Consider the following 14756-nt stretch of genomic DNA (forward strand, 5'->3'; position numbering starts at 1 on the left):
AATAACAGGGGAGGTTAGCATTTCATATCATAACCCCAAGACATGCTAACCTCTCACCATTACAATAACAGGGGAGGTTAACATTTTAAATCATACCCCCAAGACATGCTAACCTCTCACCATTACAATTACAGGGGAGGTTAACATTTTAAATCATACCCCCAAGACATGCTAACCTCTCACCATTACAATAACAGGGGAGGTTAGCATTTTACATCATACCCCCAAAACATGCTAACCTCTCACCATTACAATAACAGGGGAGGTTAACATTTTAAATCATACCCCCAAAACATGCTAACCTCTCACCATTACAATTACAGGGGAGGTTAACATTTTAAATCACACCCCCAAGACATGCTAACCTCTCACCATTACAATTACAGGGGAGGTTAACATTTTAAATCATACCCCCAAGACATGCTAACCTCTCACCATTACAATAACAGGGGAGGTTAGCTTTTTAAATCATACCCCCAAGACATGCTAACCTCTCACCATTACAATAACAGGGGAGGTTAGCTTTTTAAATCATACCCCCAAGACATGCTAACCTCTCATCATTACAATAACAGGGGAGGTTAGCATTTCATATCATAACCCCAAGACATGCTAACCTCTCACTATTACAATAACAGGGGAGGTTAACATTTTAAATCATACCCCCAAGACATGCTAACCTCTCACCATTACAATTACAGGGGAGGTTAACATTTTAAATCATACCCCCAGGACATGCTAACCTCTCACCATTACAATAACAGGGGAGGTTAGCATTTTACATCATACCCCCAAAACATGCTAACCTCTCACCATTACAATAACAGGGGAGGTTAGCATATATTGTATCATATTGTATCATCCAAAGTGGTGGAGTACAGAGCCAAAACAACAACAAATGTGTCACTGTCCCAATAGTTTTGGAGATTAGTGACTAATTTTAAGGTAAAAAACAACAATCCGGCCCTCATTTTAAGGTCAACCCTGTTCTGTAAACTGAACTCTCCTTTTAATATGGTGAAACTATTCCGTTTAAAAAAAAAAGAATTCAGGAGAAATACTGAACATCTAATAGTCAAATGGTGTGTAAAACCTGGTGAGCACTATTTTCTGGTGGAAAACTGAATGGGTCGAGCATAACACAGCAACCCTATTACTCATAGACAGACAGGCAAAACAAAATCTACAATTTCTTTCTTTTTTTGGTACAAGCTTCCATTCATCCTGTCACAAGGGGATTTATGGCTGATTAAAGATGAAATTGTCAACTCTGTTACGGTCAACCCTGTTACTTTATTTGGCACATAATAGGCACTTACTATAGTCATTTTTATTTAACCTCTTGAGATAGGGAAACTATTTTTTTTAACATTAAAAATTGCTATGCCCCTTTTTTTCAATTTTCACCTAAAATTACATACCCAAATCTAACTGCCAGGCCCTGAAGCAAGAATATACATATTCTTGGTATCATTTAAAAGGAAACACTTTGAGGTTTGTGGAAATGTGAAAGAGATGTAGGAGAATATAATACAATAGATCTGGTAAAAGATAATACAAAGAAAAAAACAAACATTCTTTTGTATTTTTTGATGTACCATCATCTTTGAAATTCAAGAGAAAGGCCATAATGTATTATTCCAGCCCAGGTGCAATTTAGATTTTGGCCACTAGATGGCAGCAGTGTATGTGCAACGTGTTAGACTGATCCAATTAACCATTGTAATTCTGTTCAATATGTTGTATCGAGACTGCCCAAATGTGCCTAGTTTGTTAATTAATAACTTTTCATGTTGAAAATTGTGCACTCTCCTCAAACAATAATATGGTATTCTTTCACTGTAATACTACTGTAAATTGGACAGTGCAGTTAGATTAACAAGAATTTAAGCTTTCTGCCAATATCATATATGTCTATGTCCTGGGAAATGTTCTTGTTACTTACAACCTTATGCTAATCCCATTAGCCTATGTTAGCTCAACCGTCCTGTGGAAGGGATATCGATCCCGAAGAAGTTAACGACAGAATTAATGACATTTTTTATGACAGAATGTTAAAATGATGTGAAAACAAAATAAATAAATAATCTCAAAGGCATGGAATACAGTAGAAGTATGAGGAAGTATATTGACTATAGTAGAAGCATGAGGCAATGCATCGACTACAGTAAAAGTAAGAGGCAATGTATCAACTGCAGCAGAAGTATGAGGCAGTATATGGCCTACAGTAGAATATGAGGCAGTGTATCAACTACAGTAGAAGTATGAGGCAGTGTATCAACTACAGTAGAAGTAAGAGACAGTGTATCAACTACAGTAGAAGTAAGAGACAATGTATCAACTACAGTAGAAGTAAGAGGCAGTGTATCAACTACAGTAGAAGTATGAGGCAGTGTATGGACTACAGTAGAATATGAGGCAGTGTATCAACTACAGTAGAAGTATGAGGCAGTGTATCAACTACAGTAGAAGTAAGAGACAATGTATCAACTACAGTAGAAGTAAGAGGCAGTGTATCAACTACAGTAGAAGTATGAGGCAGTGTATCAACTACAGTAGAATATGAGGCAGTGTATGGACTACATTCAAAGTATGAGGAAGTGTATCAACTGCATTCGAAGTATGAGGCAGTGTATCAATTACATTAGAAGTGTGAGGCAGTGTATCAACTACATTCGAAGTATGAGGCAGTGTATCAACTACATTAGAAGTATGAGGCAGTGTATCAACTACAGTAGAAGTGTGAGGCAGTGTATCAACTACAGTAGAAGTAACAGTCAATGTATCAACTACAGTAGAAGTATGAGGCAGTGTATGGACTACATTTGAAGTATGAGGCAGTGTATCGACTACATTCGAAGTATGAGGCAGTGTATCGACTACAGTAGAAGTATGAGGCAGTGTATCGACTACATTCGAAGTATGAGGCAGTGTATCGACTACATTCAAAGTATGAGGCAGTGTATCGACTACAGTAGAAGTATGAGGCAGTGGAGGCCCATGTGTCTACTTCCTCTTAGTTCAACTCCTCAGTATGAATGAGACATAGCATGGTCATATTGTACTTAGTGCATATATTTTTCTAAACAGCATGCAGTATTGTTAGTACAATACTGTAAAAATACCTTCAGTAAACTGTAGGTAATAGTTACATTCTGACACAGCCCCCCCAGTGTGAATTTAGCCCCCCCAGTGTGAATATACCCCCCCCCCCCATGTAATCTACAGTATTATCCACTGAACAATGCTGACCAAGATCTTCACAACCCTCCACTGGAGGACACTGATGTTAGCCCAATGTTTATGAATGACCTTTAAGAGAAAGTTCATCCTTTCAATAACAAATGAATGGGGAAGATTGGCACCACATTATTAGATGCTATCAATCTTTCTGACTCATTTAGGATTGAGGCTTGGACATTTCACTAAATGAATATCATGTGATCTAGGCCACAGGCGGTGTGGAATACCAACTCAGCTCGACATGAGAACGCTTTTGAGAAATGAGAACATCACACAACATTTATATGAACTTCTATGTCATCCAAACCAAACTCTTGGCAAGTCATTCAAGCCAGACCTTGATACTTCATATATTTGAAGATGCTTTAGGCCAGAAGTCAGTGAGAAACTCAGACTGTGATCTAAGTCGATAAATCAAGGCATTAGACTGTGAAATGTAACATTGTATTGATTCCATGCTCACAGGACCCAACAGACGTGCCACTTCACACCATGAGTGCAATCTGCTTCCATGATCTGCACTGCTAAACATATTCAGTGCTATGGCATAGTAACAGTCAGTTTCAGGTTGAAGTAATACAAGCAGAAGACCAAACAGCATACATCCTAGTGATTAGTTAAACATGACTAATTTAAAGTGGTATATTACGCATATAGCAGACATGCCATTATTGAAAGAAATATAAATGGGATTTAAGGTAATGTGTGCCTTTGGCAAAACATGATAGGGGTTTCCAATTTCCAGCATAAGCCAAAAAGTAAATATCATTCATCTTGAGCTGCTGGTCTTTTGGCAAATGTTGAATATGCAACAACATGTGAAGAGATAATATACTTCATGCATATTTGACTGAATGTTTCGGAAGAAACAATGTTTCCAGTGAGAAAGCATTGAAATGAAAGTCCATTCATGTTTTCTCAGTGCACAGTTGCCTTAAAACCTGCTAATGAACATGGCCGACAGGTTCATGGTTATTTATAATGGAGAAACTTACATCAACACAGTATTACTATCTAAAGAAATGTGCTTTCATGTTCTGAGTAATATGCTTTCATGCTCGGGTAAATCTATATAGGAGGCCTAACAAGGTATCGCCCTCCAGTAACCTAACGCTGGTAGTATTTTCAGCACCACCTTCCAATGGACAGCTCACATCAACACCGGAACTGTATTAACTCACCCAAGCGTGACGCCCCGTTGAGGCACCGCAGCTATAATATAACACCCACTAGTTAGAATCTGAATCAGCACCAAATGACATAACTCCTGGTTAGACATCATGCTCCCTTCTGGTCAACAGTGCTCGGGAATCCGATTGGGGGAAATCAACACTAATGCACCTCCATCACATTCCATTAGCAGCTGTGCCACAGGAAGAGCACTGGGGTTGAGACACAAGCAGTCTCATGTGGGCTGACACTCCGCTCGAGTCAATTGCTTTGAACGTCATAAATATCACGGTGGATTTAACATGCACGGATACAGAGTTAGTGGATAAAAGCTAATTGGGGGGCCTAGTCAGTTGAGAAATATTACTCAAAACATCCAAAATCTATGAAACCCTATTGTAGAACTCACCTGAGGAATTTGGTGGGTCAATCTGGTGCCCCCCGTGCTGCAAATGTGTCATTACTAAGCGGCATGACGAACCACACCTGAGCTGAATATGAATGACCATATGACGTATCTAGCAACATTGGTATAATGGCTATACAGGGACTTACAGAATCCCGAATCTACCTAAACACACTGTCTCACAAAACGATTAAGGCCATACCCCATCATTAAATAAATAAAGCCTATTATTACGTATATATTTATCTAACTACTTACTATGTCTCTTTCGGACTCTCTCTCTCTCCCTCTCTTAAACACACATGCACATATACACACGCGCGCGCGAGAGGGAGCTTCACATGGTTTAATTATGTCTTAAAAAAATGTGAATTAACATCAACTATTGTACATGTAGCCTAAAGCGACATTATAGCGACATTATAGCGACATTAGTCCATAGCGGAAAACGGTGTCGTGTTGAACACCCAAATGACCACTCTGTCGTGTAGAGTAGCCGAGATGGATAAGAAAGATTAAAGTGCCTAACTTAATGTAGATATAAGAGGTGAATAAATCAAATAAAACATACTTACGCATTTTCTCGAAGATGTGGGATTGTGCTCAAAATGAAGCAAAAAAATCTAACACACCAGGGCCAAGGTATCCGATTGGATTGGCTGTAAGACCGATGCACAATTCTCACCCATGTGAAAGGATTCGAGGCAACCACACGTAGTCTACATCGGCAGCAGCAGAATCAAAAACGTAAAAAAACGAACCTCGAACGCAATAAAAAAAAATACAAATGATCAAAAAGAGGTGCATGAAATTGGGATGAATCCACCATTCCTGTGGCCACAGTAGAGAAAACCCGCGGGGTGCCGGTAGCTTTTGACTTTGTATTCCGATGGGGGGAAATGCTGCCGAGTTTGGGAGAGAGCGATAAGTCTGGGGCTATTTCTTCATATAGCCCTTTCCTGTGGAACTGAACGTGATGCCCTATATAGGATTTCTCTGTGAAATTATTCTTGAGCGTACACAGTTAATGCCATAACCCGAGATTGAAATGGACTATCCACAATTGGATTGATGTTCATCCCTTATTGGTGCAGCTCTCTGATAGCCTACTGGAGGATTTGCAGAGGTATAATGTCAGTTACCATAGAGGGTCACATGTCCAGGCAATATTCCCGAACATGATCGATGTAGCAAGCGTAAAATCAAAAAAAGATATAAGTATAAGCATGGATGCAGTCGAGGTGTGTACATACATACATGTCTCAAAAGGACGCAGCCATTCTTATTCGAAGGTTCTGATCCAGATTCGTCAAACAACCACCCAATGCATCCATAGCCAATCCATCAACTTGATTCCCTGGGAAATAACGCAGAGCCTAATACGCAGACCAATGGCATATGAGCGCGCGGAATGTAGCCTATATGCGCTCTGTAATTACTAAATATCCACCAGAAGCTGGTTTTCGATGCAGTCCGGTAGGCTACCTATTTAACATGAGGGTAACTATTGATAACAATTTTTGCGATGTCAGGGGGATTTGTGGGATCCGTGTAATATCAGCACCATCAACATTCCGTGTGTTCCATATCCACCGGGGAGCCACTGGGTTCTAATAGCTCTTGCGCTTGCTGCAGTCCATGGCTCGAATAGGGAGGGAGCACATGGAATTCATTAGACTGCATGGTCCGAGCTCAGCGATGTAAAAATACCACTGCCGTGTGTGTGGTAGGCTAAAGACTGCAACCTCTCTAGTATTCACCTACAATCCATCGTCTCCTTCTACAGACCTGCCATTTGGGTTACATCTCTGTGAACTCATTATTATTGACTGATCAATAGCATTAACACATAAAGGCCAGAGGGAATGGTGTGTGTGTGTGTGTGTGTGTGTGTGTGTGTGTGTGTGTGTGTGTGTGTGTTTACTTGATGAGGCAGGGTTGCCACCTACAGGCGTTTGCCCCTCTGAATTCAACTATTGACAATAATCCGTCATTTCACAGGGTGTCCTGCCTAAATCAAAACGATACACTTCTGTAGTCTTTAAATCACCTGAATCTGCACCTTTTACATTATAGGCAATTGCATTTTCAGTGACTTACAAGGATGTCTGAGCGTGTAACAGGACGTCCGATTCCGCTGTGACCTCAGACAAGTGGCACGTTGTGAGAAGCTTCATAGAAATGAGACGGCAATGACTGTAGGCTGTTTGACTGAATGTATTGTGTAGAGTTGAATGGATCTAGTAGAGGCCAGAGCCATACTTACAATACATTTATTGCTCTGGTCTAGGCCACATGCAATTCAACATATAAAACAGCTCTACATTGTCACTAGAAACCATTTGGTGCTCATCGTTGCAGTGAAAATGTATCATCGTAACCTGACACAAACACATAGAGAAACAGGCGCAGGCGCGGGCACACGCACACGCGTTCAGGCGATTCAGCACCGACTGAAAAGGACAGCGACGGAATCTGAATTTTGAAATTCAGCACCGCAAGACAGTGGACAGCGACTGTTTTAGGCGCAACCAGTCTGAGCCTAGAAGCCTGATGTTATATATGCTTGTGCTTTGCTTTTAGTGTTTTGTGTAATTTATGTCTATATAGGTATGTATAGTGTACTAATTGTTTATTGATGTGTTGATGCAGGGTTCATCTGCGAAAGAGATCGTGATCTCACCATGGTTAGATTAAAATACATGAAAGGGCTGGCAATCTTATAGAAGGCCTAGTTATGGGAGTAACAGCAACACAGAGGGAAAGTCTTAAAGCACCAGATAGAATATTATGATGTTTTCTTCTTAGCCTTACTGATCAATGTCATTTTTCAAAGAGTCCACACAACCGGTTTAAATGGTTAGATTCAGTGGTGGCGTACAAGGAAAAGCTGAAAACTAGCACACAAACCAACACTATTTAATTTCACCAAGTATTGTATTACATTAGATTACATTACACGTCATAAATATACTGTAAGTTGGATTCATCAACACGTGCCGGGAGAGAAGTGTTTAGAACAATGTTAAGGTGGTAATAATTGTATGTACTTTCCTTTAATGTAAAACATTTTTTTGTTATAAAGGAAGTCACATTAATGACGTAATGGTCACATAACCATGAAAGATTAGAACACTTTCATCTTCAGACACGGCGGATTCATTTTGATATATTTTCTATAATCAGCATTTTATGCAGGCTTTGATGAAACATGAATTTAAATTCGGAGAGATGTCTTTGAGAGCCGAAAAGAAATCTAAAACGATCAGTGGGATGGTTGAAGGGAGGGATGGATGAAATGTGACGTTGTAAAAGTGATTAGTTGCAGCAAGTATTCTTCTGAATACACCTAAGTACTGTAGTAGAACACTGTAATAAAAACTATAAGCTACTTCCATGTCAACTGTTTTTGCTCCGAATACTTCCATTGATTTAGTTACTTGGTCAAATTAAACATCATAGAAATTCCACCTGACCTGACAGCCAACATTAAATATTTGGCTCCTATTTAAAAAACAAAAAAAACATTTAATAAGGCTTTAACGAGGCTTTACGGGTCTTGGCAAAATCCATGCTAGGGTGCCAAAGAACCCACATTAATGGATCTTATATGTGCGTTATCAAGTGGCAGTGACTGCTTCTAAAGTTTGTATAAATAATCTGGGTAGTGCTTATGAAGACTTTATGAAGGCTCTATAACGATGTAATACGTTTTCGTTAATTTGGGACCCAAATGGAAATGTGTTCTAGGTCACATCGTGGCATCAAGCACCTAACCTTTTTATTTGGGGGATCTGCTTTGTCAGTTCATCATTAACTGTGGTTCAGTCGACGCTAGTGTAACGGATGTGAAATGGCTAGCTAGTTAGCGGGTACGCGCTAGTAGCATTTCAATCAGTTACGTCACTTGCTCTGAGACTTAAGTAGTGTTGCCCCTTGCTCTGCAAGGGCCGCGGCTTTTGTGGAGCGATGGGTAACGATGCTTCGTGGGTGACTGTTGTTGATGTGTGCAGAGGGTCCCTGGTTCGCGCCCGTGTCGGGGCGAGGGGAGGACGTAAAGTTATACTGTTACATTGATGCTGTTGACCCGGATCACTGGTTGCTGCGGAAAAAGAGGAGGTTGAAAGGGGGGTGAGTGTAACGGATGTGAAATGGCTAGCTAGTTAGCGGGTACACGCTAGTAGCATTTCAATCAGTTACGTCACTTGCTCTGAGACTTAAGTAGTGTTGCCCCTTGCTCTGCAAGGGCCGCGGCTTTTGTGGAGCGATGGGTAACGATGCTTCGTGGTTGACCGTTGTTGATGTGTGCAGAGGGTCCCTGGTTCGCGCCCGTGTCGGGGCGAGGGGACACCGTAAAGTTTATACTGTTACACTATGACAAGCCTGTTACATCATGACCATGTTAAAAGGTCATGAACAGTCTTTGATGAAATGTATGATATTTTGATGAAAACAGATGGAAGTATGATGACCAAAGTATGAAAAATGACTGTTGCTTCTACATTGATAAAGTTTGATCATAAAGTTACTGGTCGTCTCCACCATGTCAAACACTTGGATTCATTACTAAGGGGACAAGGTGACATCACCTTAACGCTCATTTTAATACACCAATGGTAACGTGATTCTCTTACCTAATTTAAATAAGTACTGCCTTGTAACCAATATCGGAGAAGGCATGCCTGCAGAGGGGCGTGGTATATATGGATAGATAGCAACTCTACTGGTTCCCAAATGTTACTGTAGGGTGTCAGCAAATATAATTCAAAGTTTACCCTATTCATCTATGGCAAATATATTTAAATGTCACCCCTTTCATCTGTGTCTGGTGTTAGCATGTTGCTGGCTAGCTAGGTCTTCAGCCAGCGTGGAACAAAAGGGGGCGGTGGGTTATTCAAAATGCAGACGCAGTTGTGAAGTCAACACATCAGTCAGTGGTGCTGTGAACCGCGTCACAAGAGACCTGCCAAATGGGAGATTCATTTAAAAACAAATGGATATCATTGATGTAATTTCAATGTTGTTTTAGTTGCTTTGTGTTTCACCAAATTAACTTGAGATGATTTAAGTGTAACACTGCTCACTGCATCCAAGTTGTTTGAAATAGGTGTTTCAAAGAGCTGCCAGTCAAAGCGAGCTCATGAATATAAGCTCCCCGCCCACTCAGCCTGTCTTTTCAAACTTCCTGGAAGTTAGCCAAATGTAATTTTCAGAACCTTTAAATACCTGAAGCAGTAAACTGCCAAAATAAATCGAAGGACACGGAGGAAAGCGGCAAGTTAAAGTGTTAACAAATCCCTGAGGAAAGATGCCTTCCGTTGGTTAATCTCCTTCAGTTTGGCCCACAGCCCCTGCACTGTCACACTGCATTTGCTGTTGGCCAATGCATTGTCTGTTTCTTCCTCCTTCATCTCTTTCTATATCTGCCTATAGGGAGTTTGGGATCAGCTGTCTTGAAAAAACAAGTCTCACAGCTTTCTGGGACAAACTTCAAGAGCCAGAAAAAAAAACTTCCAAGGATTTTCCATAGCTACTGTACCAAGGCTGTCCTTCAATTATTAAGATGGCTACCCCCAATGCACTTGTTCTCCCAGCCTTGATTGAATATTAAGTGGCCACCCCCAACATAAGAGATCCATAAGATGAGGCCCATGCAGAGACTAAAGGCTGAGTCGGCATCAACTCCTCTCCCCGAGTCCCAGCAGAAGACAAACCCGAGCCTTTCAACGCAACTGCAGGGTATGCCTGTCACATCTGGGCTAAAGTCTCTTAGGAGGGAGGAGCGATGCGGCGTCATTACCATGTCCCAGGTAATGTGGAGAGTGTCTGCGCCTCCATGTCCCTGAAGTAGGGCGATGCCTATTTCTGTCAGAGTTTGTGGTGGTTTTAAACTATTTAGTGGTTTGAAAGGATGCAAAACCCAGAAAGATAAAAGAGAAACTCATTAAGTGTAGTCTATGAGTCTACAGGACAAAGCAGTTGAATCCACTGTCCAGTAGTGTATAACGTAGGGCTGTCAAGAGTTCATCAGTCAATTCAAATTCACTTTTTGTCATTTTAGTGCACAATTCTTTCTATATCGTGATTCGTCACATTGTCTGAAAGCATTCAGAATACACTGAAAACATCCATAATACAGTACCTACTCATTACAGGTAAAAACACCATGCATTATCAAAACAAGTTGACATTGAAGTTAATGAAAGGGTGCTTTATAAATTTACTAGATTTTGCGAACCGTTACTTGAGTTTGGACAAAATCAAGACGTCAATATTTTTCTAATGCTTTTTCTGTATAAAAAAAAATCTTAAAATTACAGCTCAATTCGAGCAAATTCTGAATTTGAGATTGATCCCGATAATCAGAGCAAATCATGCAATGAACTCAATATGTTTTAGTCGTTTTACAGCCTTAGTATAAAGGTAGAAACATAATAGCATATTTACCCTTTCATTTACTTGACCATTTCAGCTGTGGCCTTAATAGAGGATATATATTTAATAATTAAACATGACTTATTGGTAATTAAGTAGGAATTAAACTGACTTGATGGATAGACACTTATCCACTCTCCATGTTTCCTGTTCCACTGAACACACCGATACTTCAGGCTGAGGCCCTTGTCCTATACAAAACTCACATATTGGATGTAAAGCACCTTGTCCTATACAAAACTCACATATTGGATGTAAAGCACCTTGTCCTATACAAAACTCACATATTGGATGTAAAGCACCTTGGCATCATTGAGCACGTGTCATCCTTCAGCTTGCGTCTTTCTTGAGCATATCAGTAAAAAAAAAAGGTTAAATAGCTCTCATTTGCTTGTTATTCCTAAACAGAATCCTTATTATCATTTACTTGTTATTCCTCAACAGAATCATTATAATTTGTTTGTTATTCATAATCAGAATCCTTATCATCATTTGCTTGTTATTCCTAAACAGAATCCTTATCATTATTTGCACTAAGCTTCATGACATCTAGCCTGACTGACGCCCGACCCACGTGACTACACAGCAAGAAGACTTTGAGAGCTCGTGTCAGCTGACTACATGACAGCCGCTGTAACTCACAAAGACACCCCAGGCCCTCATTCAATGACCCAACATCCTGTGCTTTCTACATATTTTCCACTCAATCACTTCACTCTTCAACACACAGGCAATATCCAGACAACATGAAAATACTCTTTAAGATTAAGTATTCCAGCATCTGAATTGTTTTACTCTTCTCTTGGCCTCTCTGGGATAAGCAAGGAGAAGTCAAACAATGTACATGAAGAATTATCCAAAACTCCCTCTGTCTCCATGCCAATATGGATACCTGGCGCGCCGTCAAATACACTCCACCTCCCATCGACGGTGAACTTTGCTGTCCGACTGCGTTGTTTTTCCCGAATACATTATTTTGATTAATTGCACTGGATCCCCATTGGATTTGAATGACCTCCAAAAACTGTACTGAGTGCTGATCACATGACTTCCAGTACAGCCCCAGATTTCTACAAAGCATGGTAATGAGGCTCATTAGCATAAACATGAAGAGAGAGAAGAAGAAGAGAGGCTCTCCCTGTTGTACACTATGAGTTGTACTACTTCTGTGATTTGGGTTGGCATGTTTCGCCCACCTCTGCCTAAGTTCCTCCAGTTTCATTCCATTGCCATCCTACTTGAACTTGATGCACGCAAAATCAAACGAGAGAGCGGTGAAGATGAGTGATCATGCTTCAGGGCCGTGATGACAGAGGAGGGAAGTTATAGGATGCCCTTAGCGTTCCTGTCAGTTTGGTGGAGGATGACAAGTTATAGGACGACCTCAGCGTTCCTGTCAGTTTGGTGGAGGATGACAAGTTATAGGATGACCTCAGCATTCCTGTCAGTTTGGTGGAGGATGACAAGTTATAGGACGACCTCAGCATTCCTGTCAGTTTGGTGGAGGATGTCAAACAGAAGAAAAGCAGGTCTCCGTTAGACCTGACACTTATCCCGACGTCTGTCAGTGGCTGTCCCTCCAAGGCATTTCTGAACCCGGAATGGACTCGTCCTGTCTGTCAGGTTTCATCTAGCAATGATCTCTGTTCTTTGACCTCTCTTCAACACAGAGCAGTGGAAAACAAAGGGAGGGAACACAGAAAGGTCATCTCACTACTGAACTGAACTTTGACTTTTATTCAACACAAAGGAGAGGAAAACAAAGGGAGGCAACAAAGAAAGGTCATCTCACTACTGAACTGAACTTTGACCTTTATTCAACACAAAGGAGAGGAAAACAAAGGGAGGCAACAAAGAAAGGTCATCTCACTACTGAACTGAACTTTGACCTTTATTCAACACAAAGGAGAGGAAAACAAAGGGAGGCAACAAAGAAAGGTCATCTCACTACTGAACTGAACTTTGACCTTTATTCAACACAAAGGAGAGGAAAACAAAGGGAGGCAACAAAGAAAGGTCATCTCACTACTGAACTGAACTTTGACCTTTATTCAACACAAAGGAGAGGAAAACAAAGGGAGGAAACAAATAAAGGTCATCTCACTACTGAACTGAACTGAAATCAGCATTTCACCTTGAAGGCCTAACACTCTGTTGATAGCGTTGCTTATTGTTGGTAGAGTGATGATTCAGGCCTTGACTCTTACAGGTGGTCGAGGTCTGCTACTCCACTAAGAGGACCTAACCAGAGATGGTGGTAGAGTATGGAGGTCTTGTACATATTATTGCATCGGATTGTTATGCAGCTCTTTTTACATTGCTTTCTCCTCAGTCAAGGAAAAGGTGAAGTTTGTATTTTGAGTAAAGATTACCTGGAGACTTTGCTGATCAATACCAGCCCTCACAGCCAACACTATCTCTGAAGAGCGGAGTAAAGATTGATTGTTGTTAAGCACTTTACAGGATGGAAAGAGGATGAGGACAGATCATAAAACGCCCACGCGCCCACCAACCTGCCTGCCTCTGCTGCTCCCGGGACCAGCCAATCAATACGCGGATCAGCACAAAATCATGAAATCAACAAGGAGGCCGGCACAGAAGCACTAGAGGGATGTGAAGTCTTATAGTTGGTGGAGCACAAAAAGCACACGGAAACAGTCGGTGTTAATAACCAACACCGTTCATACCGTTGGCTTTCTCTTTGAGACTGTATTTTTAGATACAGTTTTAGCATTTGGCCTTGAATCTGGTCTCATTGATTCCAATAGATTGTTGCCGAGGAACACAACTGTTCACAGATACTCCAGGGAACAATACAACTGGTGTTGTAAAGCTGTAGTTTCAATACCTAGACTATCATCCATTCATACCTAGACTATCATCCGTTCATACCTAGACTATCATCCATTCATACCTAGACTATCATCCGTTCATACCTAGACTATCATCCGTTCATACCTAGACTATCATCCGTTCATACCTAGATTATCATCCGTTCATACCTAGAGTATCATCCGTTCATACCTAGACTATCATCCGTTCATACCTAGACTATTATCCGTTCATACCTAGACTATCATCCGTTCATACCTAGACTATCATCCGTTCATACCTAGACTATCATCCGTTCATACCTAGACTATCATCCGTTCATACCTAGACTATTATCCGTTCATACCTAGACTATCATCCATTCATACCTAGACTATCATCCATTCATACCTAGACTATCATCCATTCATACCTAGACTATCATCCATTCATACCTAGACTATCATCCATTCATTGCTGCCTATTTGCAGAGAGATCATATATTTGGCTTCATACCTCACATCTCCACCCATACCATTATCTTGTTATATGGACTGATGCCACTAATGCCCAAAATGGACGGATGCCACTCGCTTGGCTCTTATGATAATTAAGTAAATTTGCAAGCTAGAAAGGTGGAGCTCATATTATTCAGTTAGCTGATGGGTAAGACTCCCTGGCTAAATAGAAG

General features: G+C 40.7%; 1 protein-coding gene across 3 annotated transcripts in view; it reads right to left on the reverse strand.

Annotated features, from left to right (window-relative positions):
• Positions 1–6541, reverse strand: part of LOC129844736 (leucine-rich repeat-containing protein 4C-like) — a 58378-nt gene extending 51837 nt beyond the window's left edge. For 2 of the 3 annotated variants that reach the window (XR_008757995.1, XR_008757994.1), the window contains exon 1: positions 5395–6541. The gene's annotated coding sequence lies outside the window, so the exon portion shown is untranslated. Of the gene's footprint in view, positions 1–4822; positions 5109–5394 lie in introns of those variants that run through there. The other variant, XM_055912803.1, reaches the window with a different exon arrangement.
• Positions 6542–14756: the final 8215 nt, after the last annotated feature.

Source organism: Salvelinus fontinalis, unplaced genomic scaffold (genome assembly GCF_029448725.1).
Source record: "Salvelinus fontinalis isolate EN_2023a unplaced genomic scaffold, ASM2944872v1 scaffold_0216, whole genome shotgun sequence".
NCBI lineage: Eukaryota > Metazoa > Chordata > Actinopteri > Salmoniformes > Salmonidae > Salvelinus > Salvelinus fontinalis.